The sequence below is a fragment of the Caretta caretta genome, chromosome 3 (assembly GCF_965140235.1).
Source record: "Caretta caretta isolate rCarCar2 chromosome 3, rCarCar1.hap1, whole genome shotgun sequence".
Classification (NCBI taxonomy): Eukaryota; Metazoa; Chordata; order Testudines; family Cheloniidae; genus Caretta; species Caretta caretta.
Genome location: NC_134208.1, coordinates 103,519,889 through 103,546,367, shown reverse-complemented (window position 1 = coordinate 103,546,367; position 26,479 = coordinate 103,519,889). Strand labels below are relative to the sequence as shown.

The following is a 26,479-nucleotide window of genomic DNA, read 5'->3' as shown; positions in this document are numbered from 1 at the left end:
TATTGTGTTTGGACTTCCTTCATGTTTTTACTTATACCTGGAACAATCTCCCTTTCCTCATGAACCAAGTAACTTTCCTTTTATCCTTCAAATCCCTCCTTAAAACACATTTATTTCACACACTCAGTTCCTGCATCTCTTTGCATTAGAAGTGTGCATTGTATGTGTCTGAATTCGACCATCCGTAAACTCTTCAGGGCAAAGATCTTGTCTTCTAGGTGGTTTTAGAGCACTATGTACATTCACAGTTTGGCCCTTTAAAATTCCTCCTGTCTTGCAGCAAGGAAGTGTATTTCCCATGGGTGCTCAGTATTATTCAATGTAATTCACCATGGAGAGGCAAGAAGAATTTTAAAGAGCCAGGATTGCAAAATACTTTAAAATTATTAAATAAAAAACCATACTCTATACTGGTTCATTGTCCCTATTTTATCCTGAATGTATTAATTTCATTGCACCAATTCCTATTTCACTCACTCTTCAAAAGTAATGGAAAAGTTCACTTGTCAGTTTTCCCTTGTGTCTGGCTTTCACACATACAGTTTGGGAGAACATATCAGTTCACTTTAAACTACTGAACTGACTGGATTACTGTACACTCTGTAATGAGATTGTGCCCTTGTACAAATATAATAAAACATTAGTCACCTGAAGCATCGCGTTCCCTTTACCTTCTTTAATACAAGTCCCTCCTTAGACATCTTGCAATTACTTCCTGTTTCTTCATGAGGTGAGTGACCCTTTGTACGTTTCAGGTATTCTTGTTATAGATATTCCTGGGTTTATAACCTAGCAAGAGACTTCCTGTAAGGTTAACAGCTGTTTTGGCATGTGGCATATAAATGTAAACAATGCTGAACCTTGAGTCGTATAACGTTCTACTGGCATCTTCCAAAATGAATTGTGAGCCTCTGTCTTTGATTCATCAAACTTTAGCTTCATATTAATTGTATAAATTACCACTCTAAAAGTTACTTCTCAAGGTCCATAGTAAGATGAATTCATCTTTTCAAAAAAGATTCTTCTATTATTATTGTCTATAGTGGCACAGCCTTGTTTATCATAGCCAAATTTGCCTGTGATTGATACTACACTGCTGAGCTGTGCTGTAAAGGGGCTCCCTTTGCATTAATACAGAGGGAAGATTTGGGGTTTAGGGAGGAGACCCCTGGATCGGTCAGGCACTTCCCTCTGTGAAGGGGGCCCAGTGGCTCTAGGGGCTTTTGCAGCCCTGAAATTATAGTGGTAACCTTCCCCTACCCCCCAACCCCAAATGATGAAGAAACCAATCAGCATCTAGTCTGGGTACCTAACCTGGGCAATGGGAACAGGATTTCTTTCACCTTCTCAGAGTAGGAATGTAGGCCGTGATCCTCAGCTGTAGCCAAAGGGGGTTACAACGTAACCCAGAAAGGCTGTGTGTGTAAAGGTGGACTTGATATTACTGGGGCATAAGCTGATCACTCCGGGCCTCCATACTTGATTGTTGTTCTCCTTTCCCTTACAACCCATTTCTGTCTGTTTTGTCTTTCTAGACTGTAAGCTCTTTGGGTCATGCACTGTGCCTCCTTTTGAGTTTGTACAGCACCTGGCACATTTGAGGCATTACCAGAAACAAAAGCTGGTCAGAAAATTGTGCTAAAAAGGAATTTTTTTTCAAAAATTGGAAATAAAAAGTTTAGAAACTTTTTGCAAAAATGGAATCTTATTTCCTGACCATCATCATTGTTAAGGTGAGGTGTCATTAGAGGAGGTTTTGGAAGAAACTGATAAACTAAATAGTAATAAGTCACCAGTACCAGATGGTATTCACCCAAGAGTTCTAAAGGAACTCAAATGTGAAATTGCAGAACTACTAACTGTAGTCTGTAACCTATCATTTAAATCAGCTTCTGTACCAAATGTCTGGAGGGTAGCTAATGTAACGCTAATTTTTAAAAAGGACTCCAGAGGTGATCTTGGCAGCTACAGGTCTGTAAGCCTGACTTCAGTACCATGCAAACTGGTTGAACCAATAGTAAACAACAAAATTGTCATACATATAGATGAACAAAATTTGTTGGGGAAGAGTCAACATGGCTTTTGTAAAGGGAAATTATGCCTCACCAATCTACTAGAATTCTTTGAGGGGGTCAACAAGCATGTGGACAAGAAGGATCCAGTGGATATAGTGTACTTAGATTTTTAGAAAGCCTTTGACAAGGTCCTTCACCAAAGGCTCTTAAGCAAGGTAAGCTGTTATGGGATAACAGGGAAGGTCCTCATATGGCTTGGTAACTAGTTAAAAGATAGGAAACAAAGGGTAGGAATAAATGGTCAGTTTTCAGAATGGAGAAAGGTAAATAGTGGTGTCCCCCAGGGCTCTGTACTGAGCCCAGTCCTATTCAACATATTCCTAAATGATCTGGAAAAAGGGATAAACAGTGAGTTGGCAAAATTTTCAGATGATACAAAACTACTTAAAATAGTTAAGTCCCAGGCAGACTGCAAAGAGCTACAAATGGATCTCTCAAAAATGGGTGACTGGGCAACAAAATGGCAGATAAAATTCAATGTTGATAAATGCAAAGTAATGCACATTGGAAAACATAATCCCAACTATACATATGAAATGATCGGGGTCTAAAATAGCTGTTACCGCTCAAGAAAGAGATCTTGGAGTCATTGTGGATAGTTCTCGGAAAACATCCACTCACTGAACAGCGGCAGTCAAAAAAGCAAACAGAATGTTGGGAATCATTAAGAGAGAGATAGATAATAAGACAGAAAATATCATATTGCCTCTATATAAATCTATGGTACGCCCACATCTTGAATACTGCGTGCAGATGTGGTCACCCCATCTCAAAAAAGATATATTGGAATTGGAAAAGGTTCAGAAAAGGGCAACAAAAATGATTAGGGGCATGGAACATCTGCAATATAAGGAGAGATTAATAAGACTTGGACTTTTCAGCTTGGAAAATAGACGACTAAGGGGGGATACTGTAAAGGTCTATAAAATCATGACTGGTGTGGAGAAAGTAAATAAGGAAGTGTTATTTACTCCTTCTCATAACACAAGAACTAGGGGTCACCAAATGAAATTAATAGGCAGCAGATTTAAAACAAACAAAAGGAAGTATTTTTTCACACAATGCACAGTGAACCTGTGGAACTCTTTGCCAGAGGATGTTGTGAAGGCCAAGACTACAACAGGATTCAAAAAAGAACTAGATAAGTTCATGGAGGATAGGTCCATCAAGGGCTATTAGCCAAGATGGACAGGGATGGTGTCCCTAGTCTCTGTTTGCCAGAAGCTGGAAATAGGTGATGGGATGGATCACTTGATGATTACCTGTTCTGTTCATTTCCTCTGGAGCACCTGGCATTGGCCACTGTTGGAAGACAGGATACTGAGCTAGATGGACTTTTGGTCTGACCCAGTATGGCCATTGTTATGTTCTTAAGAAATAATAACAATAGTAATTGTGCCAGAGAGACAGTAGGTGCAAGAAGGGAGAAGATGTTGGTGTGATCTAGTGGTGGCTGTAAGGGATGTGAACTTGGTGGGTGCCAAGTGAACACTTCCACGCTGTCTCTTTTCAAAGGCCTCTATCATTATTAACATGTTTCTCTTTGATGCAATATTTTTTCTGTTGGGACCTATTGTCACATCACTGGCATTAAGCATGAGGATTATAGACCCTTGGCTTTAGTAGATAGTGACCATACATGAACAATGCTGGCTGGCACTGTTTGTAACTGGTGCCGGATGAAATTAGACAACAGAAGCCTCCTCCAGCTCTGTAAGAGATTGTGTTAGCCTGACAGTGTCTTGCTGTTTACCCTTGTCATACATAAAGGGAAGGGTAAACCACCTTTCTGTACATAGAACTATAAAATCCCTCCTGGCCAGAGGTAAAACCTTTTCACCTGTAAAGGGTTAAGAAGCTAGGATAACCTCGCTGGCACCTGACCAAAATGACCAATGAGGAGACAAATTACTTTCAAAGCTGGATGGGTTGGGGGAGGGGCGGAACAAAGGGTCTGTCATTGTCTGAGTGATGCTTTTGCCGGGACCAGATCAGGAATGCTCTTCAGAACTCTTGTAAAAAGTTAGTAAGCAATCTAGCTAGAAATGCGTTAGATTTTCCTTTGTTTAATGGCTGGTAAAATAGCTGTGCTGAATGGAATGTATATTCCTGTTTTCGTGTCTTTTTGTAACTTAAGGTTTTGCCTAGAGGGATTCTCTATGTTTTGAATCTGATTACCCTGTAGGGTATTTACCATCCTGATTTTACAGAGGTGATTCTTTTACTTTTTCTTTAATTAAAATTCTTCTTTTAAGAACCTGATTGCTTTTTCATTGTTCTTAAGATCCAAGGGTTTGGGTCTGTGTTCACCTATGCAAATTGGTGAGGATTTTTATCAAGCCTTCCCCAGGAAAGGGGGTGTAGGGCTTGGGGGATATTTTGGGGGACTACGTCTCCAAGTAGGCTCTTTCCCTGTTCTTTGTTTAACACGCTTGGTGGTGGCAGCATAGGGTTCAAGGACAAGGCAAAGTTTGTACCTTGAGGAAGTTTTTAACCTAAGCTGGTAAGAATAAGCTTAGGGGGGTCTTTCATGCAGGTCCCCACATCTGTACCCTAGAGTTCAGAATGGGGAAGGAACCTTCACAACGCAGTACAATGCTGGTTGGTGCTTAACAAACAATACATTAGAAAATGACAACGAGGCTCCTCCTTTTGTCCTGGAGCATGGGGTTCACCTTCCTCTTTCACTTATAGAGAGGCACAAATCTTATCTGGCTCCTTTGGTCCCACTTTTCATAATCATTCCTTGAAAAAGAACCATTCAAATAATAGCCTTCCACACAAGAGAGGGTCTGGGATGCTGCCTTTTACTCAAGTTTGGAAGCTGCATGTTTGCAAATGCTGAATATTTTTGTTTATTGAAATGGGTAAAGCTTGTACCACAAACAGCCAGGCTTATCTGTATGATACAAGAAATGCCCTGACCTTTACCCAAAGTTTGCTTTTGTTGTGTGGAAACTATGTACTCAAAGTTTTACGAGCAGGAATAGGCATAAAGCATAATATTGTGATGAGACACAGCACCATAAAAAAGCCACAAAGAACATTCTGGTCCTGTGATGGTAAACTAGGTAACAAGAATGCATGTAAGTTTCTCACCTCTCCTGGTCTTTTTAGAAGCTTCTATGTGCTGTGAGGGAAAATGAGCCAGTCTAGATCAGGATTCAGCTGTGCTGGCCTTACATGTTGTTAAATATCTCCCTCCTTGTCTCCCCTACCTGGAAGCTTCTGCTTCTTTCCATGAGATTTTCACCACTCTCGTCCCATTCTCTAATCTTACTATTTTTTTAAAAGTATGGCTTTATTGCCACTAAATCCCCAGCCCTAGAGCTCTGAACACCAAAGGGAACACCACAGGCAAGGGGCACCACGTGGGGATGCACTGAGCACCCAGTTGTAGGCCCAGGCTCAGCTTCCCAGACAAGCAACGTTATTTCGGTCCCACCATTTCCCTTCCTTGTGGCCTACTTTTGCTGCCTAGATTTGTTTCTCATCTTATGTAGTCATAGCATTTTACCCAAGTCTAGGAAATTAGAGCAATTGGATTTCTCCAAAGCTGATGTTTTTTCCACATGCGACTTGGCACTGGGGACTTTGTCCCGAGACGTTGCAAAACATTCCTTCCTTATCCCCATTACCTGTTCCAGGAGTGAGGGTATCCGCTCCATAACAGGAATGCCCAGGCTGATATTGTGCTCAGATTCCCCACCATGGTGTATGAAGCTAAACTAATATCTCACCCATCAGGCTAGCCACAGCTTTAAATAACCTCCATTGCCACTCACTTTGCAAACCCTGCAACACATTGCGGGTGAGTGCCTTTACAAATATAAAGTCAAACCTCTCTTTGTCTCTTTTGTTGTGTACCGGAGTCTAAGGCTTCTCCATTGTCAAGTTATGTTTCCCTGTGCAATCTGGGGCTTTGCCATGTATTTATGAAATCTGAATCATGACATCAATGTGTTCAGAGTTAGGTTTTAGTGGTGCTAGTTTGTTTTCATGGTACTCACACTGTGTTGCCTCCACGGTTCATCTGCACTAATCCCAGTTGTAAATTGGAATTAAGTTCCAAAATTCAGTTCACACATAACGAGTTCACACACATACTTTTTTCACAGGAAAAATACCTCACCCAGTTCCTGCACACATTCTTCTATTTCCAGCAGATTCAGAGAGGGGACTCACTGGCTCAATCAAGTTGTTCTGTGGAAGAGGAGTGGCCAATTTACCTGTTTATTTTCTGTGTCACTACCCCATCACAGCTCCAGCTAATCTTGCATGAAGCACATTTTCTTTAGGGTTGTGGCAGCAGATGGAATATACTAAGTGACAAGTGCTGCCCTTCTCCTTCCTGTTTGTTAACATTTTGTGGCTTTTCTTGACCTTATTTCCCTGCATTTTGAATAAAGTAGCCTTACCTTAAGTAGAATGATGAAGTAGCTTCTATAGTTTTTGCTCTCAGGCTCTGTATTGTTCTGCCGTAAATCAAGGCCTACAAATCTGTAAAGTCTTGTTAGTCTCGTGGTGTTCATTGAGTCCAAGATGAATTCTAAAATGGGAAGGTAAATAAGATAGCAAGTAAAGTATAAGTGGGCATATGACATTAGAAATGCTAGGTGCTTTGTGTCCTCTACCCATCAGGCATTGCAATCTGCCATCTGCCCCGCCTGGACCGCACCAGATTCCCGTTCCACTCTGAGACACACATACACATACAGGCCAACTTCATCCCTTGTATAATTCTGTTCATTTCAATGGAGTTATACTATTTGAATTTGGTCCTGTGTTTTCCTACTTTAAGAGAGCACTATGCTGGCACTGTTCACAAACTTCTACTTTAATCTTCTTCTAAAATGACCATGAAGAATTTGTTAGTTTTTAATTGATGTAGCAGTGGATAAAGTCCCACTGCTTCACAGAGCCAATGAACACTTAAAGTCTGATTCACTATTCTCCATCAGCGGAAAAGAGTCAAATTTAATAAGTGCATAGTTATTAACATGCTGCACACATAAGAACAAGATATACTAGTCCATGTGGCACAATTAACATTTGTCCCTATTACTAGTGCAGTACTTACAAAATAGCATTGACATTAAAAAACAGTTTAGAACTTAATTTTTATCAAGTTATGTACATTATACTTTGCTGTAAATAATGACGTGGTGTTTGCTTTCTTTTTCAAAAGGATGTTTATGCTGATCGCGTTGGCAATTAATGAGAGGCGTGTGATGCATCGCTACTCATCTGACCATAAAATAAAATGAACTCGCATTGTGATGGTTCATTGTTGGTGTGTGCTATTTCTTAGAATGACAATTATGTCATTAATTGTTTGTATTTTATTGGTTTATGCTGAAACAGGGATTGGATGATGGCTGTCCCCTGCTGGGACACTCACAACAATGAGACGTATATCGCCCATGAGCGGACTCTAAAATAAATAGACACCAATTAGAAAAGTCATTGTGAGCTGAGGCTCTTCACTGCTGGTATAATGATGATGTCCACTATAGCCCATGAGTAGGGTTACAAGTCATGACCTTTAGCTCCAAAGCACAGACCACTTGACTAACTCCATTAGCTGGCAGCGGTAGTAGGCTGTTATAGGGGACTGGAGGAAAATCCAAAATACAGTTTACAAGCCTGTTAACCTGGAATGTGAGCATATCATAAAAAGAGACTGACAGCCTCAATACTGAATGCTGTGTTAATTCTAGACAACCAGGCAGACAACTTTAATATCTTTAGTGCCTGATGCAAGTACAAGACTGCAAGCTCCCAGAAATGGGAAGGAGGAAGAATTAGGCTATAATTTTCCTCCATCTGGTCCCATCTGCCAAGGAGGTAGGGTATCTGGCAGAAAGTAACTTTCTCTCTCTCTCCTCCTGGAGTGAGCAATAGGGAAAGTGATGAAGTGAGCTGTAGCTCACGAAAGCTCATGCTCAAATAAATTGGTTAGTCTCTAAGGTGCCACAAGTCCTCCTTTTCTTTTTTCTTTTTGCGAATACAGACTAACACGGCTGTTACTCTGAAATCTGTCAATAGGGAAAGTGTATGCAAGGCTTACATATAGGGCTTTGGAGCAGAGCTCGCAGAGCAGCTCTGGAGCAGTGGAGCTGCAGGTTTTTGCCTGGAGCTGGAGCCGAGCCAGAGCACAGCTCTAAAGCCCTGCTTACATATAATGTGAAAAACCCACAAAAGCATCACACAGGCATCCTCTTATAATGAAGCCTGGCTCTGAAGAACTGTCAGTAATAAATGAGAGCATCTTGGGACAGGCAGACTTGCAAAAAGCTTCAAATAGAACACAGAAATCCAGTTGGGACTCATCCTGCAAGAAGCTTTGGTTAGTAATACTTTTCACAGTTGCAGACTGGAGACATCAGGGAAAAACCTGATTACTGCTGCCAAATGTAGACATAATTTATGTAACCTTACCTTAGCAATTTACCCATATTACTGCTAAATACGAGGCGGTTGTATTTTATAGTGATCAGTTATTAGGGTAAAATTCTGCTCTGGACAGGTTAGCTTTAGTGTGACAGTCCAGTGTGTCTGCTGCTGAAAGGGGATTCATAGGGGAAAGCCAAAGCACAACGCTGGGAGATACTTGCTACTTCTTTGAGAAGGCTTGGACCATCTTCAATCTAGGGTTTGAACTGATGGACACATACATACTAAGCAGTGAATACCATCCCAGACCACATCCCCTTGAGCATGGGTTCTCAGCCAGGAGTCTGGGGCCCACTGGGGGGCTGTGAGCAGGTTTCAGTGGGGTCCACCAAAATAAATGAAAGAACAGGCCAGTGATAGACTTACTGGGGCCCAGGGCAGAAAGCCAAATCCTGAGCCCCGCTGCCCGGGGATGAAGCTGAAGCCTGAGCAACTTGGCTTAGTAGGGCTCCCTATGGTATGGGGCCCTGGGCAATTGCTCTGACTGATACCCCCTAATGCCGGCCCTGGCTTTTCACCTACTGAAAAACAGTTGTTGTGGCATAGGTGGGCTGTGGAATTGTTATGGCATGTTGGGGGAGGGGAGGCATGGAAAGAAAAAGGTGGAGAACCCCTGCCCTTGAGGGCGTAGAGATTTTGCTGGCACATTAGCAGGGCCCAACTCCAATGCATTCCTGTGCAATGTGGAATGATCCTGGCAGCTGTTTATGCAGAGAAAAGAGGCTTTTTTCCCACTTGCTCACCAGTATAGCCAAAAACCCATAAATTAAGAAGAAGCAAAGTATGTGGGTTTGTGAGTGTGTGAGAGAGACAGACAGAAGAACTGCACATGTTTAGTGCCTCGCTGTTCTCCAGGATGCAAAAAGGAAAAAAAGGCAGAGCTTGACTGCACTCAAACTGAGCAAACACTGTATCTTACAGGCAACTCAAACAGACAAGTGCATAACTAGCGGCATAACCAGCAGCATGGCGTAGCACACCGTGGTCATATAAGAAAGAAGGTTGGCTGATACAATCATCCTCATTGATTACACCTGCCACCAAGAGAAGCAGGTAATGTAAATCCTGGTGATCAGTGACGCTGGGATTGTGAACCTGGCATCTGGCAGTATTTCCTGAGAGAGGCAGGAGATGTTCACATACACATGAAGTACCATTAAAAAAAGATATGCATGAGGCTAAACCCATGCTGTCCTGAGTTCTCTGAGTATGTGGCACACATGAAACATTCCCAGATCTAATGAACGTATGAAATGCTTGAGCTGCTCTTTAATCGCCAAAGTGCTGCCCACACTCATAGATATTTGACATGCCCTTGCAGATCAGCGTGACCTGCTGCTGCACTTTCACCTGTGCCCTACTGACACAGCTTGTGCTGGCTTGAGAATCCTCATTACTGTTGCTGGCTCCAGTGGAATATTAACACCAAGGCCGACGAGGCCTAGGCCTAGGGCAACAAATTTGCAGGGGCGGCAAATTTATAATAGCAGCCAGAGGCTGCTTCCCCCGGAGCCGGTTCGCGCTCTCCACCCCTGGCCCCGCCCCAACTCCACCCCTTCCCCGCCCCCTCCCTGCCCCTATTGGTCTCCTTCCCCAAATCCCCGCCCCGGCCCCGCCTCCTCTGCTGAGCGCGCCACGTTCCCCCTTCCTTCACAAACCTGTTTCGTGCACAACCACTGGCAGGGAGCGGGGAGAAGCAGGATCCGGCGGCGCGCCCAGGGGAGGAGGCGGAGGTGGAGCGGAGGTGAGCTGGGACGGGGATGATGGGGAGCTGCTGGGGGTGGGGCGGCAATTATTTCAGGGCCTAGGGGTGGCAAAATCATTAATCCGCCACTAGCTGGCTCCTTTGCCCTGTGACTAAAGTGCAGGGCAAAGAGTGGGGCTGAGTGCAGCCCCAGGTAGATCAGATCCCAGGCTACAGCTGAACTGCAGACAGTGTGCATCAAAGTATGTGTGGGCAAAAGGGGGCTTATAGGTGGCCACTGGCATCTACATCACAAAAGCTGCTCAGAGCAGAGGATTGACAGGCCACTGAAGTGAACTGAGTAATTGGGGATTTTCCCTCCACTCCTCTATAGGCAGTGTTTTACTATTGTAACTATGTTCACTGAAATAGGTTCTGCTGTGTTACTGGCTGGTGGAAGAAACAAACCTGGAAAGAATTAAAAGAAAATAAGAGCAGTGGCTGGGGGACTGAGTGGGCAAAGGGATAAGGAGCCTTTCAGCAATTTGAGTCAGTGCAGTCTTGATCAGCAGTGATGGAAAGGCCTTAGTATCTGGTGAGTTATAGGCACTGAGATGGTGGTCTGCGCCCTGTGCTAACTAACAGATGTCCACATTAAAAAATCTTAAACACCAAAACACTCTCATACTTTGCATTATTTGCCAGTCTCAGCAGACAATCCAAGAGAAGAAAGATGGTTCTTGTGGAGACAGCATCAGACTGGGACTTGGACGACTGGCATTCACTTCCTGGCTCAGACTTCCTCTGTGGCATTGAACAAGTAATTTCATCTATCCTTCACCTCAGTCAGCTGTCTATAAAATGAAAATAACATTTCCCTGTCTCAGAGGACTGCTGTAAAGATAAATTCCATTAATGATTGTGAGTCAGTTAGATATTATGGTAATGAGGGCCATATAGCTGTCAGCTCGAGAAAGAATGAACTCCCTCCTGATGAAATGCTCCCTCTGAACTGAGCCGTGTGGTGAAGAAGTCGACTAGCCCATGCTGTGTACCTGTTGTGTGAAGAGAGGACTTCAGTCCCCACAGCTGTTGATTTGGCACCTTTCACTAGCACTAAGTTCACTTTCAGAACTAGCTGATAAGTAATCAGGAGGAAAAATCCTTTCTGAAGGCTGTGTGAAATAATATCTACTGAACTTTGTCTGTAGACAGCTGGTATCTTCGGAGAGGCTTGGTTTGAGTTGTGTTATATAACTGTGTTCTGTCTCTTTTCTTTAATTCTCTTATTTGGCTTTTGCTGCCCATGCCAAGACCTTATCAGTATAGCCTGAGTTAGCAAAGAACATCTAGTGATCAGGAACCAGGAAGGTGTGAGCTATGTGCAAACGTTTCCAATTACATGCTTCATTTGCCTTCTGGGAGGAACGCTCACCTGGACTCTTGTTCGTGCTTAGAGTGTGATTGGGAACATAGTATGTGAGGAGACCTATCCCTGGCACTCATCCCACACTCACCACCTGCCAGTGAAGCTAGCTGGCCACAGCAGGAAGTGAATCCCTGAAGGATGTAGCATGCTCCCCTACCCTCAAGAAAGGGACCTGGACTCATTGTAAGCAGCTCAATAAAAACAGCATGCTGCTGTGGTAAAAAAAAAAAAAAAAAAGCTAAGATGTTAGGATGAAAAAGGAATGGGATGGAAAATAATATGGAGAATCTGATAATACTTTTTTATATATCAATGGTGCAGTCTGACCTGGAATACTGTGTGCCATACTGATCAACCTGTTTGTAAAATGGCTGTATTTCTAAAGGAATATTGCAGAGCTGGAGGGGGTTTGGAGACGGGTGACCAGAATGGCCAAGGGTATGAAAAAAAACTCGGATGAAGAGAGATTGGAAAGATTGGGATGGTTTACCTTAGCAAGGAGATGAGTAAAGTATGTAAAATAATGAATGGTACAAAGAAGAGAGAATAGGAACATCTGTTCTCCCTGTCTCATAACACAAGAAAAAGAGGACATCCAATGAAATTAAAAGGTAGCAAATTCAGAACTGACAAAAGGAAATACTTTTTTCATACAATGCATAATTGGACTGTGGAACTCAGTGCTACAGGAAATCACTCAGGCCAAGAACTTAGTAAGATTCATAAGGGATTGGACATGTAGGTGGATATCAAGAATTATCATAATTAATTACAAAAAAATGTTGGAAGGAATATTTAACCTTATGTTTCAGGGTTTAAGCCTATCTCTAAGAGATGAGCATGAGACCTAATGTGAAGGACAGTTTTATCCCCCACCTGACTATTGTGGGATTCTTACACCTGCCTCTGAAACATCTGATTGTAGCCACTGTCAGAAACAGGATACTGGGCTAGATGAACCTTGGGTCTGATCCAGTCTGACAGTTCCTGTGTTCCTTGTCTGTTTGGGAGCACAGAGAAACTCTGGAGCCTAAGACACAATATCTCTGTGTTCCCAGGGAATGGTGTAACTCCTCTCTATTGCGTTCTATAGCCCATTTACAATCACTAACTGTTTAGAATATTTGTGCTTAATATAATTTCAGTCCTAGTTTGTCCTATGTGTATTGTTGTGGGGAAAGGAGTTCCTTCTCATGTACTCATGCATGATGCTAGAAAGATTAGGTGGGAGGTGGTATAGCATTATGTAGCCCTCCCCCCTCTCTTCCCCCCCCCCCCCCCCGGGATTTTGCCAACAGAACATTGCACCAAGACATTGTGATCCTCTTAGGAAGGTGCTCTCCCTCTAAGAGAGAGTTAAGTTTCTTTGAGCAGTCCCTGAGGCCCCTAGAGCCTTATCCCCTCATAGCCAGAATTTAAACAAATTTCGTGAAGGTTATGGAAAAGGAGACTATCCATTGAGACAGATTTTATACACCGTTACAACCATTAATGTTATTTACAGAGAGAGAGAGAGAGAGAGAGAGAAAGGATCTTGGAAGTCATCCTGTTGGGTTTTTTTCCAGAAATCATTTAACAGTAAATGATGGTCTCTGTCCTGATCAGGAGACTGTTGAGCCTTCTAAAGCTAATGTCAGCTGACAAGGTCTGTCTTGCTTTTCACTAATTGCATGCTTCTCAGTTCTCTGTGTAAAGAAATGAGCGAACACCACAGGGGAGGAAGAGAGGTTTCCAAGAAAGGCCCAAGCACATTTGGCAGAAAAGGGCAGTGTTTCATCTTATGAGAGATAAATGTGGAGGGGAAAGGAGGGGAAGAGAGATATTATGAGCTCAAATTAGGAACGTTTATTAAAGCATTTGTAGTTGAGAAAATTTTTTTTTATTATTATTATTTGTTCTACAGTAGCATCTAAAGAATCCAGCTGAGATCAGAGCCTCATTGTGCTAGGTGCTGTGTATAAACAAAAACAGAGACAGTTGCTACCCCGAAGAGCTTACAATCTAAATAGATAAAGCAGTCAAAGGGTGGGAGAAGGTAAATATTATTATTCAGCTTCTGCAGATGGTGAATTGAGGCACACAGGGGTTTGCTGAAGGTCAGAAAGGAAGTCTGTACCTGATCCATGGACTGAATGCAGATTTTCTGAGTCCTAATCCAATGCCTTAACTGCAAGACCAGCATTGTGCTGTTTGGACCACTATAATAAACACAATTTAACAAAGGTCTCAATGATAGGGCTCCATAAAATAATTTAAAATGACCTTGTGTTTGTATCATAGTAGTAGGCAAAGGCCCCAATCATGATTGGAGGCACCATTGTGCTAGACATTCTGCAGACTCAGCAAGAAACAAGTTGCTGCCCAACTGAGTTCAAGACAAGATGCAATAAGTGGGAGTAGCAAACAAATGGAGGGCATGGACATTTTCTGTCTTTATTTTTAAATCCTTAATCACTTGAGGGATTATCTTCCTGGTGGATGAGTGTCCATTTCCAGTTGACTTCATATTGATTCGGTCCCTCATATTACTTCTAAAGTATTCTTAATGGGCCTGATCCAGAGCTCACTGATGTCAATGGGAATCTTTCCACTAATTTCTGTGGGCTTTGGATCGTACCCTATGAGACACGCTGAATTAGAAAACTGATCTAAGTGACACATTGTGCTGAAAAAAGTCATTCAGCATCCTTTCAAAGCTTCCTGAAAGGGAATTTTTTTCTTTATTCTCATTTTGCCCCCTCATTAGGTTCTAAAACTTAGCCTTAGCAATGTTTAAGTGCGTGGGGGTTGGGTACATTCTGGTTAAGGTAAAGCTCTGTAGTGATGGAGGAGAGGAGATTAAGTTTGCAGCCTGAGTTATCTTGCCTATATCCTTAAAGCATGATGTTCTGTCCTAATAGAATATGGTATTTTACTGTATATCCAATTGGAATGGAGATATCCATGTTTTACAACCAAGACCTTTGTACCTAGCTAGCGCAATGGGATTTTCCTGGTTTCATTGCCCTTATTTCAAACAATGTTCAGAAACATAATATGTTCTGAGTACAGAGATGCCACAGAATAGAGATCAGGACACTTTTATTAGATTCTGAGTATTACCTCCTTTTTCCATTTAGAAATAAATATACATAAGGAGGATAATATTTGGATGAATCAATGTTGTACTTAGCCACAGTAAGCCCATTCTGAGTCAACTGGTTCCTTACATGATATGACCATGACATTGTATTGAAAAAGTTATTTATATTCTGCTCACCCACAAACATTGAGATGCTTTATGGATATATACTGAAAGTTTGTTGTCAGCAGGCTTTGAAATGAGCTTTTTTGCTTTAAAAACATTTATTTCTTCTGTCTGCAGACAGCTTGGTTGTTCATCAGTGGGACTTAAAACGTTGGGATCATGAATGCAATCATTTAGGAAAGACAAGTTTCCAATCATAACAAACATACATGAAACTATATCAGAGGAACACAGTGCATTTTAGTGCGAGAGGCAGGAAAGCCATTCTCAATCCTATGGACAGTTTTCATGCTTCTGTTCTTACTTCTCATTATTTCAGAATGTGCTAGCACAAATAATGAAGGACAGATGCCTGCTGATCCTTCTCCACTGGATGGTCAGCCCATGATTTTACACAATACTGCTATTCTTGTTAGATCTCTGACACACCACCTTTTAAATGTGCTGTTAGGCTGAGAGAACTAGCAAAGTCTTAATAAAAGACTGAGGCGAAAAACAAAGATAGTCTGCCAATCATCACAAAAAGCGTTGCCTCCAGAATATTAAACACTGTACACAGCTGAGTAAATCCCATATGTCTACATATACCCACGAGCCCTGACTGACAGTTGCTTTGTTCATATTCTTAGCTTTTACACCACTTTTATTCTAGGTCTGCCAGGGACTGCTTTCCTACCAAAGGAAGTGAGAGCAATCTCAGGGCTGTGCAAATTTATGCATTGCCACCTTGAGTGGCTGAGAATCCCATACTCCCTCCCTGCCCTAATACACACACAGACACACATTATCCTCCTTACACCAGAGGGCATGCAAGGAGGGATGGGTCTAGAACTGCTCTGTATCTGAAGAGGTGTCCCCTGGGAGCTTCCTTCCTCCTTTGTGGCCCCTTTATGCCTCCGGAACAGCATGAAGGGACAGCAGCACTACAGGGAACTAGACTCATAATTTCTTTTAGTTGCTTCTGTTGAAAGATAGGAAAGACAGAGTGGGTAATCCTTTGGCACTCACCACACACCTAACTATTTCCTCATATCTAATTTCAGCGCTCTATCTTTCCTTGCATTGTGTGTATATTTATTATAATCCAAACATGTTTGCTATATTCTTCATCAGCTGAGCATTAGGAGTCTGGCAGCTGCACCTTCCACCCTGCTGGCAATGGCAGCAAGGCTGCAAACAATTCAGGTTAGGAAATTAAAGCTCTAGCCTCCACTGACAGTCTGAGATCTTACCAACCATATGTAATGAAAATTCAGCTCAGGTTTTGAAACATATTGAACTGCTAAAATCAACAAAAAGCTGGCACATAATGTACTTTGAGGTTATTTTTAGATTGAATCTGAGTGGACTTTTGACACCTATTCAGAATGTGCCTTGGCACGCAACAAACTAATTTATCAAAACACTGAAAACATTTAGACAGTAACTACTTCATTTGCTGGTAAATTTCCTTCCTTCTTGATCTCTCTCTCTCTAAAATGTTGAATTTGGATACCAAACCATAATCATGTGATATGCAGGAGGTGATGTTCTTGGAAAAGAGTTACAACTTATGACCCAGAAAATAGCTTATCTTTTCCGTGGAAAAGGACAAGTGTGTTCATTGAGATAAAGTCTTAGTTGGAGCAATTTCTAACCCTTTAATGAGCTGTAATGATTAAATTAGTACTTTTTTACTGTACACATATTTATAGCAAATACATTAACTGTGCATATGGGTATATATGTTTCATAAAAAGAAGGACATACATATGCATTACATATATATAATTCACACACATATATATATTTGTATTCTATTTATAATAGTCAGTGTAACAACCATTTCTATTCCCCTTTCAGTTATGTACATTGTTTCCTTTTGCAATAGTTTTCTGTACACACACACACACACATTCACTGAAATTGAATATAGTATATATTCAACTGATGCAAAGGACCAAAAGGAGAATATGTATTGTCTTTTGTATATTCTAAACAGCATAAAGGGGTTAACTTTGTAACATTTTATATACAGATACCATGTATCTTTATACAGCTAGAGCAATACATGTCATGGTAAATTTAACTGCTGCTATCTTTCCATCTGAGCCATTTCTTAGTATTCAGAGGCGTAATGGGTGGTGATTCAAAATATGCAATCGCTTACACTCAGATATTCAGTTCACAAGTTAGTAGCAGTGTAAGACACACACACACACATACACAATAAACCCCCACAACTACAGGGGTTAACAGCCCTTCTCACTAATGCCATTGGATCAGGTACACACTGCTATCCTACTCATGCCAATAATAAAGGTCTATCCATTTAGCTGTCACTACCCTGCCTTAACTGTTGAAATCCAGCACCCCAGTAAAACAACAGAACTCGGCCTTTATGCCTCTAAGCCACCTTGGCCTTGAGCTGCAGCTCTGCAAAACATATTGTTTACTTAGTCACTAAGATCTATCATTGAGCCTTCCCTACTCAGGCCTCTGTCTATCAATTTCAAGGCAAAAAAAAAAAAGCGCACAAATAAAGTTAATAAAATACCCAAAATTCAAAAAAAGCTACACAAAAGTAAAGAAAAACAGATCTCTTTTCGTTCCATAACTAACCATGTCACTCTCATGGATGCCTACAGAAACTTCCTACATGGAGCCATAAGGAGGGTTTAATTAAAGGCCAGCACAGACTTCTTTCTGGTAGCTAATTCCAATTTTATCTTAAAATATAATACTGAAGAACGGGGAATGTCCCTTACAAGAGGCTGTAAGCAGCATAGCAATGGAACTATTGCAAAGCTGGAGGCGCTTCAGTAGGCTTCAGACAAAATCTGGTGGTTTTACAGAGGCTGAGCAATGAACATGACAGGCCTTAAAATGAGTGGGCTGCTTTAAGTGATACCTCCTCTTTAGCATAGTTAGCTTTGTTATAAGCAGTTACTGCACATAAACTTCTCTCTTGCCACGTGGCTTTATTTACAGGTGATAATGAGGAAGGGCAATATTGCCCGATGGAAGAACAGAAGAGGAAATGCAGAACACCATGTCCAGCAGAACTTTTATTGCATTCCATTCAATTTGACTTTGTCATGAGAGCTTCAGAGCACCGAGCTATGACCTTATCAGTAAGGTTGTCTTAGGTTAATGATTCTGGCAAAATATATTTTCCCCCCTCCAAATTAGGCCCTGATCCTTCAGTAAGAACCACACAGGCAGACCCCTGCACCAGTGTAGAATCCCATTGATGTCGATGGGGCTCTGCATTTGTACATGAACCTGTTCACATGTTTCTCATGACAGGATCTAAGTCTAAGTTTGAGTTCAACAAGACTTTTCCCACTATTTTAAGCCCATTATGTTCCATAGGGTGAACAGGTTTTAGAAACAATGCCAATGTGTTTTTCTAGCTCAAGAGAAAACTGTGCCAAAATGAGTGTCCTGTTTAAAGTGTGTATATATGGGGGGGAGGGAGGGAGGGAAGAGTATCACAGTGTATCATTCTCCAGATTTCTGCTCCTCTTTTCAGACTCCCTCTACCTGTTTTTATTTTACACTGCCCCTCTTCTTCTGCTTCATTTTCACCCTATTATTTTCTCCCTACCCTTCTCAGCTCCCACTCTTTTTTTCCTGAGCAAAGCAGGAACCCAACAGTACTGTAGTTCATGTCAAACTTTGAAACATATATTGTTTGAGTAAGTTCATAATTCACGAGGTGGAATTCACCCATCCCTGCTTATTACAGCTTCCATTAATTGTGTTGCAGCCAGTCACAGGAAAGCTTTTGGTGTGTGTGCAAAGTCTACTTTATAAATCACAAGTAATGGAGATGAAAGCTTCTAGTGCAGTCTCCTGGAGGAAAATGATTACCGCAGTAAAGTATCATTTTTGCAAGAAAGATTGTGTAATAACAACTTGATGGGATTTTATATTACTGCTGTAACCCAGAGATGAGCAACAAGGTGCACTGTGTGCATTAATAACGTGTGTGTAGGTGGTAAATTTCCCATTGCTTTTGTGAGTTTGAAGCATGTTTGAGATATAGTCATACAGCACACTCAGTACAAACTATCTGACCCTTTGTACAGTTTCATCCCACATATCATGCATGTGGCATCTAGCATGTAGTATACATTCATATTACATCATGCATGTAGGTGATTTCCCCCTCCCCCCATGAATAGTATGTATTGCTTATTAACACAGGGTCAAAATCCTCCATATGGAAAAGGCCAGCACAAGTCAACCACGCATGACTTATGTCCCACTAACACCCTCAAAATAGAGCTTACGTGGTGTAAAAGTTTTGTTCTGCCCTTTGGTATGGAGGTAAATTTCACCCCATAAGCAATAACTGGAATGTGTGCATAGCAATCCTATTTAGCCTGAAACAGCCTTATATAGGCCTTTGAATGTAGTGTACACTAAGGCTGCACATAGAGAGTGAGTTCCACATTTGGATAAATTTTTGAAGATTGTGGACTAAATCATATTAAAAGATATGAATACAAATAAATTCTGCTGAGCATAATAAAGGTGATGTTTTCTAGGACTCCGTGGAGGGGATAATATTTGCATTCCTTTTTAGCTCTCAGGGCAGTTTTGAATTGAATATGAATAATCCAGACATTACAATCTCTGCTTAGCTAGTGAAAAAAAAAAAAAAGTGGCTGTGTTCCCCACCCCCAAAAGAAATAAATACAAAAATTACCTATGGGGTTTCTGACCCTTGAGGAGCCTGCTGAGCCTCCAGACTCTTTTGGTGACGTTAGTGGCTTGAACAGAAATTATTTTTAAAAAACTGTTTAGAAACTCTGATGCCAATCTCTCCAGCCAGGTCTTAATGGCTCCCAGCAGCCTCACTAAGTCATGAAAATAGTGGACCAGGCTAGGACATGAACTATTTACATTGGGGCAGGAAGAAATCATCTGAAATGGGAATAGGGCACCTCCTTCCCCAATTATTATTCGTGACTCTCTCGCTCTGTACAATACTACAAGCCATTATTTGGAGGTAAATAATTAAAGAATCATTGGGCCTGAGAAAAAAAGTGCTGTAGCCTCCTGGTTAGGGAACCTTCCTCAGAGGTGGAAGACCCTGGTGCCCAACCCCAGTGCTCCAATCACTCTTTCATTATTGACCTACAGTGGAACAATTTATTGAGAAGGAGAAACTGAGGGAGCCCCTACAGCAGAACATCCCATAACTCAGTGGTTAGCACATGTTCCTAGGACACCCCTTATCAATCCTTTCTTCCCCGCTGGCACACAGGGGGAACTGAACCTGGGTCTCCCACATCTCTTGGCTAAAAGTTATAAAACAGGTGGTGGCACCTCCTCCTCCAGCCATTTTGTGTGGAATAAGGCAGCTGCTTAACTCATTCTCACAAGAAATGCCTTCGGTGACTAAACCACCTGCCTCCAGAAGAGACATTCCCATTCATGGATCACTAGCAGAGCGAGGCACCTCCCTACAGCCTGGACTTAGAATCATAGAATCATAGAATATCAGGGTTGAAAGGGACCTCAGGAGGTCATCTAGTCCAACCCACTGCTCAAAGCAGGACCAATCCCCAACTAAATCATCCCAGCCAGGGCTTTGTCAAGCCTGACCTTAAAAACTTCTAAGGAAGGAGATTCTACCACCTCCCTAGGTAACGCATTCCAGTGTTTCACCACCCTCCTAGTGAAAAAGTTTTTCCTAATATCCAACCTAAACCTCCCCCACTGCAACTTGAGACCATTACTCCTTGTCCTGTCCTCTTCTACCACTGAGAATAGTCTAGAACGATCCTCTCTGGAACCACCTCTCAGGTAGTTGAAAGCAGCTATCAAATCCCCCCTCATTCTTCTCTTCTGCAGACTAAACAATCCCAGTTCCCTCAGCCTCTCCTCATAAGTCATGTGTTCCAGACCCCTAATCATTTTTGTTGCCCTTCGCTGGACTCTTTCCAATTTATCCACATCCTTCTTGTAGTGGGGGGCCCAAAACTGGACACAGTACTCCAGATGAGGCCTCACCAATGTCAAATAGAGGGGAACGATCACGTCCCTTGATCTGCTCTCTATGCCCCTACTTATACATCCCAAAATGCCATTGGCCTTCTTGGCAACAAAGACACACTGCTGACTCATATCCAGCTTCTCGTCCACTGTCACCCCTAGGTTCTTTTCCGCAGAACTGCTGCCTAGCCATTCAGTCCCTAGTCTGTAGCTGTGCATTGGGTTCTTCCGTCCTAAGTGCAGGACCCTGCACTTATCCTTATTGAACCTCATCAGATTTCTTTTGGCCCAATCCTCCAATTTGTCTAGGTCCCTCTGTATCCTATCCCTGCCCTCCAGCGTATCTACCACTCCTCCCAGTTTAGTATCATCCGCAAATTTGCTGAGAGTGCAATCCACACCATCCTCCAGATCATTTATGAAGATATTGAACAAAACCGGCCCCAGGACCGACCCCTGGGGCACTCCACTTGACACCGGCTGCCAACTAGACATGGAGCCATTGATCACTACCCGTTGAGCCCGACAATCTAGCCAACTTTCTACCCACCTTATAGTGCATTCATCCAGCCCATATTTCCTTAACTTCCTGACAAGAATACTGTGGGAGACCGTGTCAAAAGCTTTGCTAAAGTCAAGAAACAATACATCCACTGCTTTCCCTTCATCCACAGAACCAGTAATCTCATCATAGAAGGTGATTAGATTAGTCAGGCATGACCTTCCCTTGGTGAATCCATGCTGACTGTTCCTGATCATTTTCCTCTCATGTAAGTGCTTCAGGATTGATTCTTTGAGGACCTGCTCCATGATTTTTCCAGGGACTGAGGTGAGGCTGACTGGCCTGTAGTTCCCAGGATCCTCCTTCTTCCCTTTTTTAAAGATTGGCACTACATTAGCCTTTTTTCAGTCATCCGGGACTTCCCCCGTTCGCCACAAGTTTTCAAAGATAATGGCCAATGGCTCTGCAATCACAGCCGCCAATTCCTTTAGCACTCTTGGATGCAACTCGTCCGGCCCCATGGACTTGTGCTTGTCCAGCTTTTCTAAATAGTCCTTAACCCCCTTTTTCTCCACAGAGGGCTGGCCATCTACTCCCCATGCTGTGATGCCCAGCGCAGCAGTCTGGGAGCTGACCTTGTTAGTGAAGACAGAGGCAAAAAAAGCATTGAGTACATTAGCTTTTTCCACATCCTCTGTCACTAGGTTGCCTCCCTCATTCAGTAAGGGGCCCACACTTTCCTTGGCTTTCTTCTTAGGTGACTTAGGTGCCTATCACTGTGAGGGAGCAGGCCTTAGCATACATCCCTCTCATCAGCATCTCCCATTGGTTAGCTTAGGCACTTCCCCACTTAACGTGCTGGCTTTTGTGAATTGCATTCTGTGGCACCAGTCTCTCTCCAGGCATTGGCTAGGGAGCTGAGGTGCTTAACATTGGTGAATTGCAGTGTTGTTCCAGTGAATTCCTAAGCATCTAAAAGTTAGGGTTCAGAGTAGCAGCCTTGTTAGTCTGTATTCGCAAAAAGAAAGGGAGAACTTGTGGCACCTTTGAGACTGACCAATTTATTTGAGCATAAGCTTTCATGAGCTAGAGCTCACTTCATCGGATGCATTCATGCCATGCTCAGTGTCACACTGCCTAAATCCCTTTGTGACTCTAGCCCATAGTGACAAACATGATGAAATGTTTTTATTCTGATGTGGCAGTATTTTGTAGTCACTTTGCACTGGTGTAGATGGCTACACAGGATTCAGGGAAAGAGAATCAGGCCCATCATTTTATGTATAAAACATTAACAAGAGAAGCACAAACATGCATATTCATTCCAGTGCAAATAATTAACTAGCAGCACAGCTTACAGAAGTTTCAACAAGAAATAGCCCAAAGAGAACTTTAGAGGCTATTTTTTCAAATATTTAATACTGGAGTGTGCTTTGCACTAAAAGAAGATAAGAAATCACCAAGAAATTGTAGGTGTGGCTGCAAAATGATCTGGTTATTACCCTACCCTCACACATTCACAAACAGAACAACAAGTGATTTTGATTCTAACTGTGGTTAATGGAACAAACTTAAAGTCCCAAAGTAGAAAGACTATAAGGTTACCAGTCTCTTTAAAAAGTTTGAGAAACATGTACACCTTGAACTTTTGTATCTTTAATTTCCTGGCTGCTTGCCATCTCAGATGATCTTTTATCTGTCCCACCTGGAGTTCCTTGACACTGAAACTGACTGCATTAACAAAGCCATTCCATACTGATGTTGTCCTGAGTGACAAGGGCCCAGGTAGTAAAATCCAGTTTGTCAGTCAAAAAGAAGTAGACAGCGTTCAGGCTTTTAATTGTTACAGAGCTTTAGACTGTGAAAAATTAATCCACCACGTCTAAATAAAGCAGTGATTTCTCCTAACCTGCATTTCCCATTGCCACTCTACAAGTAGAAATATAGAGCCAACCTGATCATTCTTTACAGATGCAAGTTGAGGTAGAGAATAAATCCAAGTCTGGGATCAAATACAATTACAGCTATGCCTGCAAGATAGGGAGTTTATAACTTGCCCTTAAAAATGTGCTGCTAGCTGAAATCTGGCACATAAATTCTCAGGCCAGGAGTACATTAAAAAAAATTAAACATCCATTTGGCTCTTTTAAAATGATAAAACTGTCAACAACTGACTGCCTTTTTAACTACTTCCTAATGCAGGTTGCATGTTTTTTTTCTATATTAAAAAATAAGCAAAGCAGCTGAGATTTCAAAACATCTACGAATAGAATATGTCTTGTTTCTAAGGATTATCAGTCTAAACATGTTACCAATGGAATCACAATGTGCAAACATATGTCTTATGAATCTTCAAATGAGCCATAATACATATGAAAGGTGACCTGCACGTGTGGAAAAATTGGACTTGTGCCTCCTTTTGTGTTTTTATGATGAAAAACCTGAAATGGATTAACTTGCTCTAATAAACCAAAATATCCTTAAATGTATTAAGGAATAATAATGAAAAATGCACCCAACAGTTCAAATCCACATTCAGATCGTACAAAGAAAGTCCAAAAGAGCATTGCCCTCTATCAAGTAACACACAATATATGAAATGCAGAGACTGTTTTTGTTACCTCTGCTTGCCAAGATCTTTTTAGCTGTGACTGGCAAGAAGGTTGTGTCCCTTTCTCTTGGCTACGGACCTCTCTCTGATTATCTGTCACCTTGAGGTTAGATTTCTGCAACGTGCTCTGTGTGGAATTAAACCTTCAAACCATTTGGAAACTAGAGCTAGTGCAGAGCACAATGGCTCAGCTTTCTTGCCAGGAGCACATGAATTCTGTGCTGCCAGACAGCTGATTACAGGGTGAAGTCCAAAGGGCTGGTTTTAACCTATAAAAGCCAAAATGAACTGCTTGAGAAACTGCGTCGTTTCCCATGTGCTACTATTACAATCATCCATCCTGTTCCCATTAACAGACACCTCCTTACTTAGAAGAGGATGGGGGAGGGAGTAGGACATTCTTGGTCCTTGGCCTTATAATTCAACCACTTGTCTCATTAGTTTGCCAGAGGCTAGGTTCAGAACACATTGACAGAGTCAGCTGTGAAGAGTCCACATCTATAAAATGGGGATAATGATACTGGCCTCCTTTGTAAAGCACTTTGAGATCTACTGATAAAAAGTCCTGTATAACAAGAAGGTATTATTATTCGCAAAAAGAAAAGGAGTACTTGTGGCACCTTAGAGACTAACCAATTTATTTGAGCATGAGCTTTCGTGAGCTACAGCTCACTACATCGGATGCATGAAGTGAGCTGTAGCTCACGAAAGCTCATGCTCAAATAAATTGGTTAGTCTCTAAGGTGCCACAAGTACTCCTTTTCTTTTTGCGAATACAGACTAACACGGCTGTTACTCTGAAACCTATTATTATTCTGTTTCTCCAGGTTTACCCTGGTAGGAGGGTTGCATGGAGGATAGAGTGGGTTGTTGGGAATCCACCTTGGAACTACAAAGCGCGTTTCCTTAGGCAGTCTACTCCTTTTATAGTCGATTTGATATGGTTTAATTTTTTCATTTGAAAACTGAGACCAGAGGATTGGCTCATCTGAAAAACCTCTCAGAAATGGCCTGAGGCAATGCCTATTGAAATCAATGGTGATAATCCCACTGACTGTACCTGTTGCAGGTACTGGGATGAGTGGGCCTAGGCCAGAGGTGGGCAAACTACGCCCCGTGGGCCACATCCAGCCCTCAGGACCCTCCTGCCCAGCCCCTGAGCTCCTGGCCTAGGGGGGGCCTAGCCCCCGGCCCCTCCCCCGCTGTTCCCCCTCGCCCGCAGCCTCAGCTCACGGTGCCGCCTGCGCAATGCTCTGGGCAGTTGGGCGGCGAGCTCCTGGGGCAGCGCAGCTGCAGAGCCGGGGCCTGACCCGGTGCTCTGTGCTGTGCGGCGGCATGGCTGGCTCCAGCTGGGCGGCACAGTTGTAGTGCTGCCAGCCACTGGTGCTCCAGGCAGCGCGGTAAGGGGTCAGGCAGCAGGGAGGGTTGGATAGAGGGCAGGGGAGTTTGGGGTGGTGGTCAGGGTGTGGGGGTGTGCATAGGGGTTGGGGCGGTCAGAGGGCAGGGAACTGGGGGGTTGAATGGGGGCAGGGGTCTCGGGGGGGCTGTCAGAGAACATGGGGGTTGGATGGGGCAGTAGTCTGGGGGGGGGGGGATACGGGGCTGGGGCCGGGCCATGCCTGGCTGTTTGGGGAGGCACAGCCTCCCTTAATGGCCCTCTATACAATTTCCAAAACCTGATGTGGCCCTCAGGCCAAAAAGTTTGCTTGCCCCTGGCCTAGGCTCACTTAGAACTGAACACCCACCCCCTCACTCCAGGGGGAAGAACCACTGAACTCAGACCACAAATGAATTATTGAGGCAACAAATAATAAAACAGGAATGAGAGTGAGATCAAAGGTTAAAAATCCGGGAACCAGAAGGGGACACTAAGCAGAGAACCCTCGACAGTGCTCACTACTCCTCAAAGGCAGCTAAGGAGTAAGTGGACACTGCCCAGAGGAACTCTTCTTGGAGATGTGATTTGACCAGGAACTGGAAATAGGCCCCACAGTCACAGAGTACCCCTCCCCTGTCCATCTTCCTCCTCCTCGTGTGATGGATGGCCACCTTGGCCAGCACCAGGAGGAGGTTGACAAGGATGTCTCGTCTTGACCTTGTGAGGACATGGGTGGGATGTGCAAAGACAAACATGTGAGGGGAAAAGTGTAGCCAGATCCTTAGTAAGATGTTCTGGAGGCATTAGAAGAGTGGCTGCAGCCTGACACACTCTACAGAGACATGTGTCAGGGTTTTCCTCTTGCTGCAGAAGGAACAGGTATCTGGGGATTCTGTGAACCATGCCAGGTACATGCCCATGCTCATGGCTCCATGGAGGAACTGCCAACTAAAATCCCCTGTGGGCCATGGAACCAGAGTGGAAAACAGACTGGCCCACTGGGGCTCCCTGCCCTCTGCAGATGGCAGTAAGTTCCGCAACTTGGTGCTGGAGTGGGACACAAGGGCAAGGAAGTGGATGGTATGAAGATGTACAGATGTTCTCTGATG

At 42.9% G+C, this 26,479-nt stretch overlaps 1 long non-coding RNA gene across 2 annotated transcripts in view; it reads left to right on the top strand.

Moving 5' to 3' along the window:
* The window catches only part of LOC142071563 (uncharacterized), a 152,531-nt gene that overhangs the window by 117,461 nt on the left and 8,591 nt on the right, over positions 1 to 26,479 (top strand). The window contains exons 6-7 of one of the 2 annotated variants that reach the window (XR_012667669.1): positions 9,453 to 9,584; positions 10,921 to 11,035. This is a non-coding gene — a long non-coding RNA (uncharacterized LOC142071563). Of the gene's footprint in view, positions 1 to 6,193; positions 6,271 to 9,452; positions 9,585 to 10,920; positions 11,036 to 26,479 lie in introns of those variants that run through there. The other variant, XR_012667670.1, reaches the window with a different exon arrangement.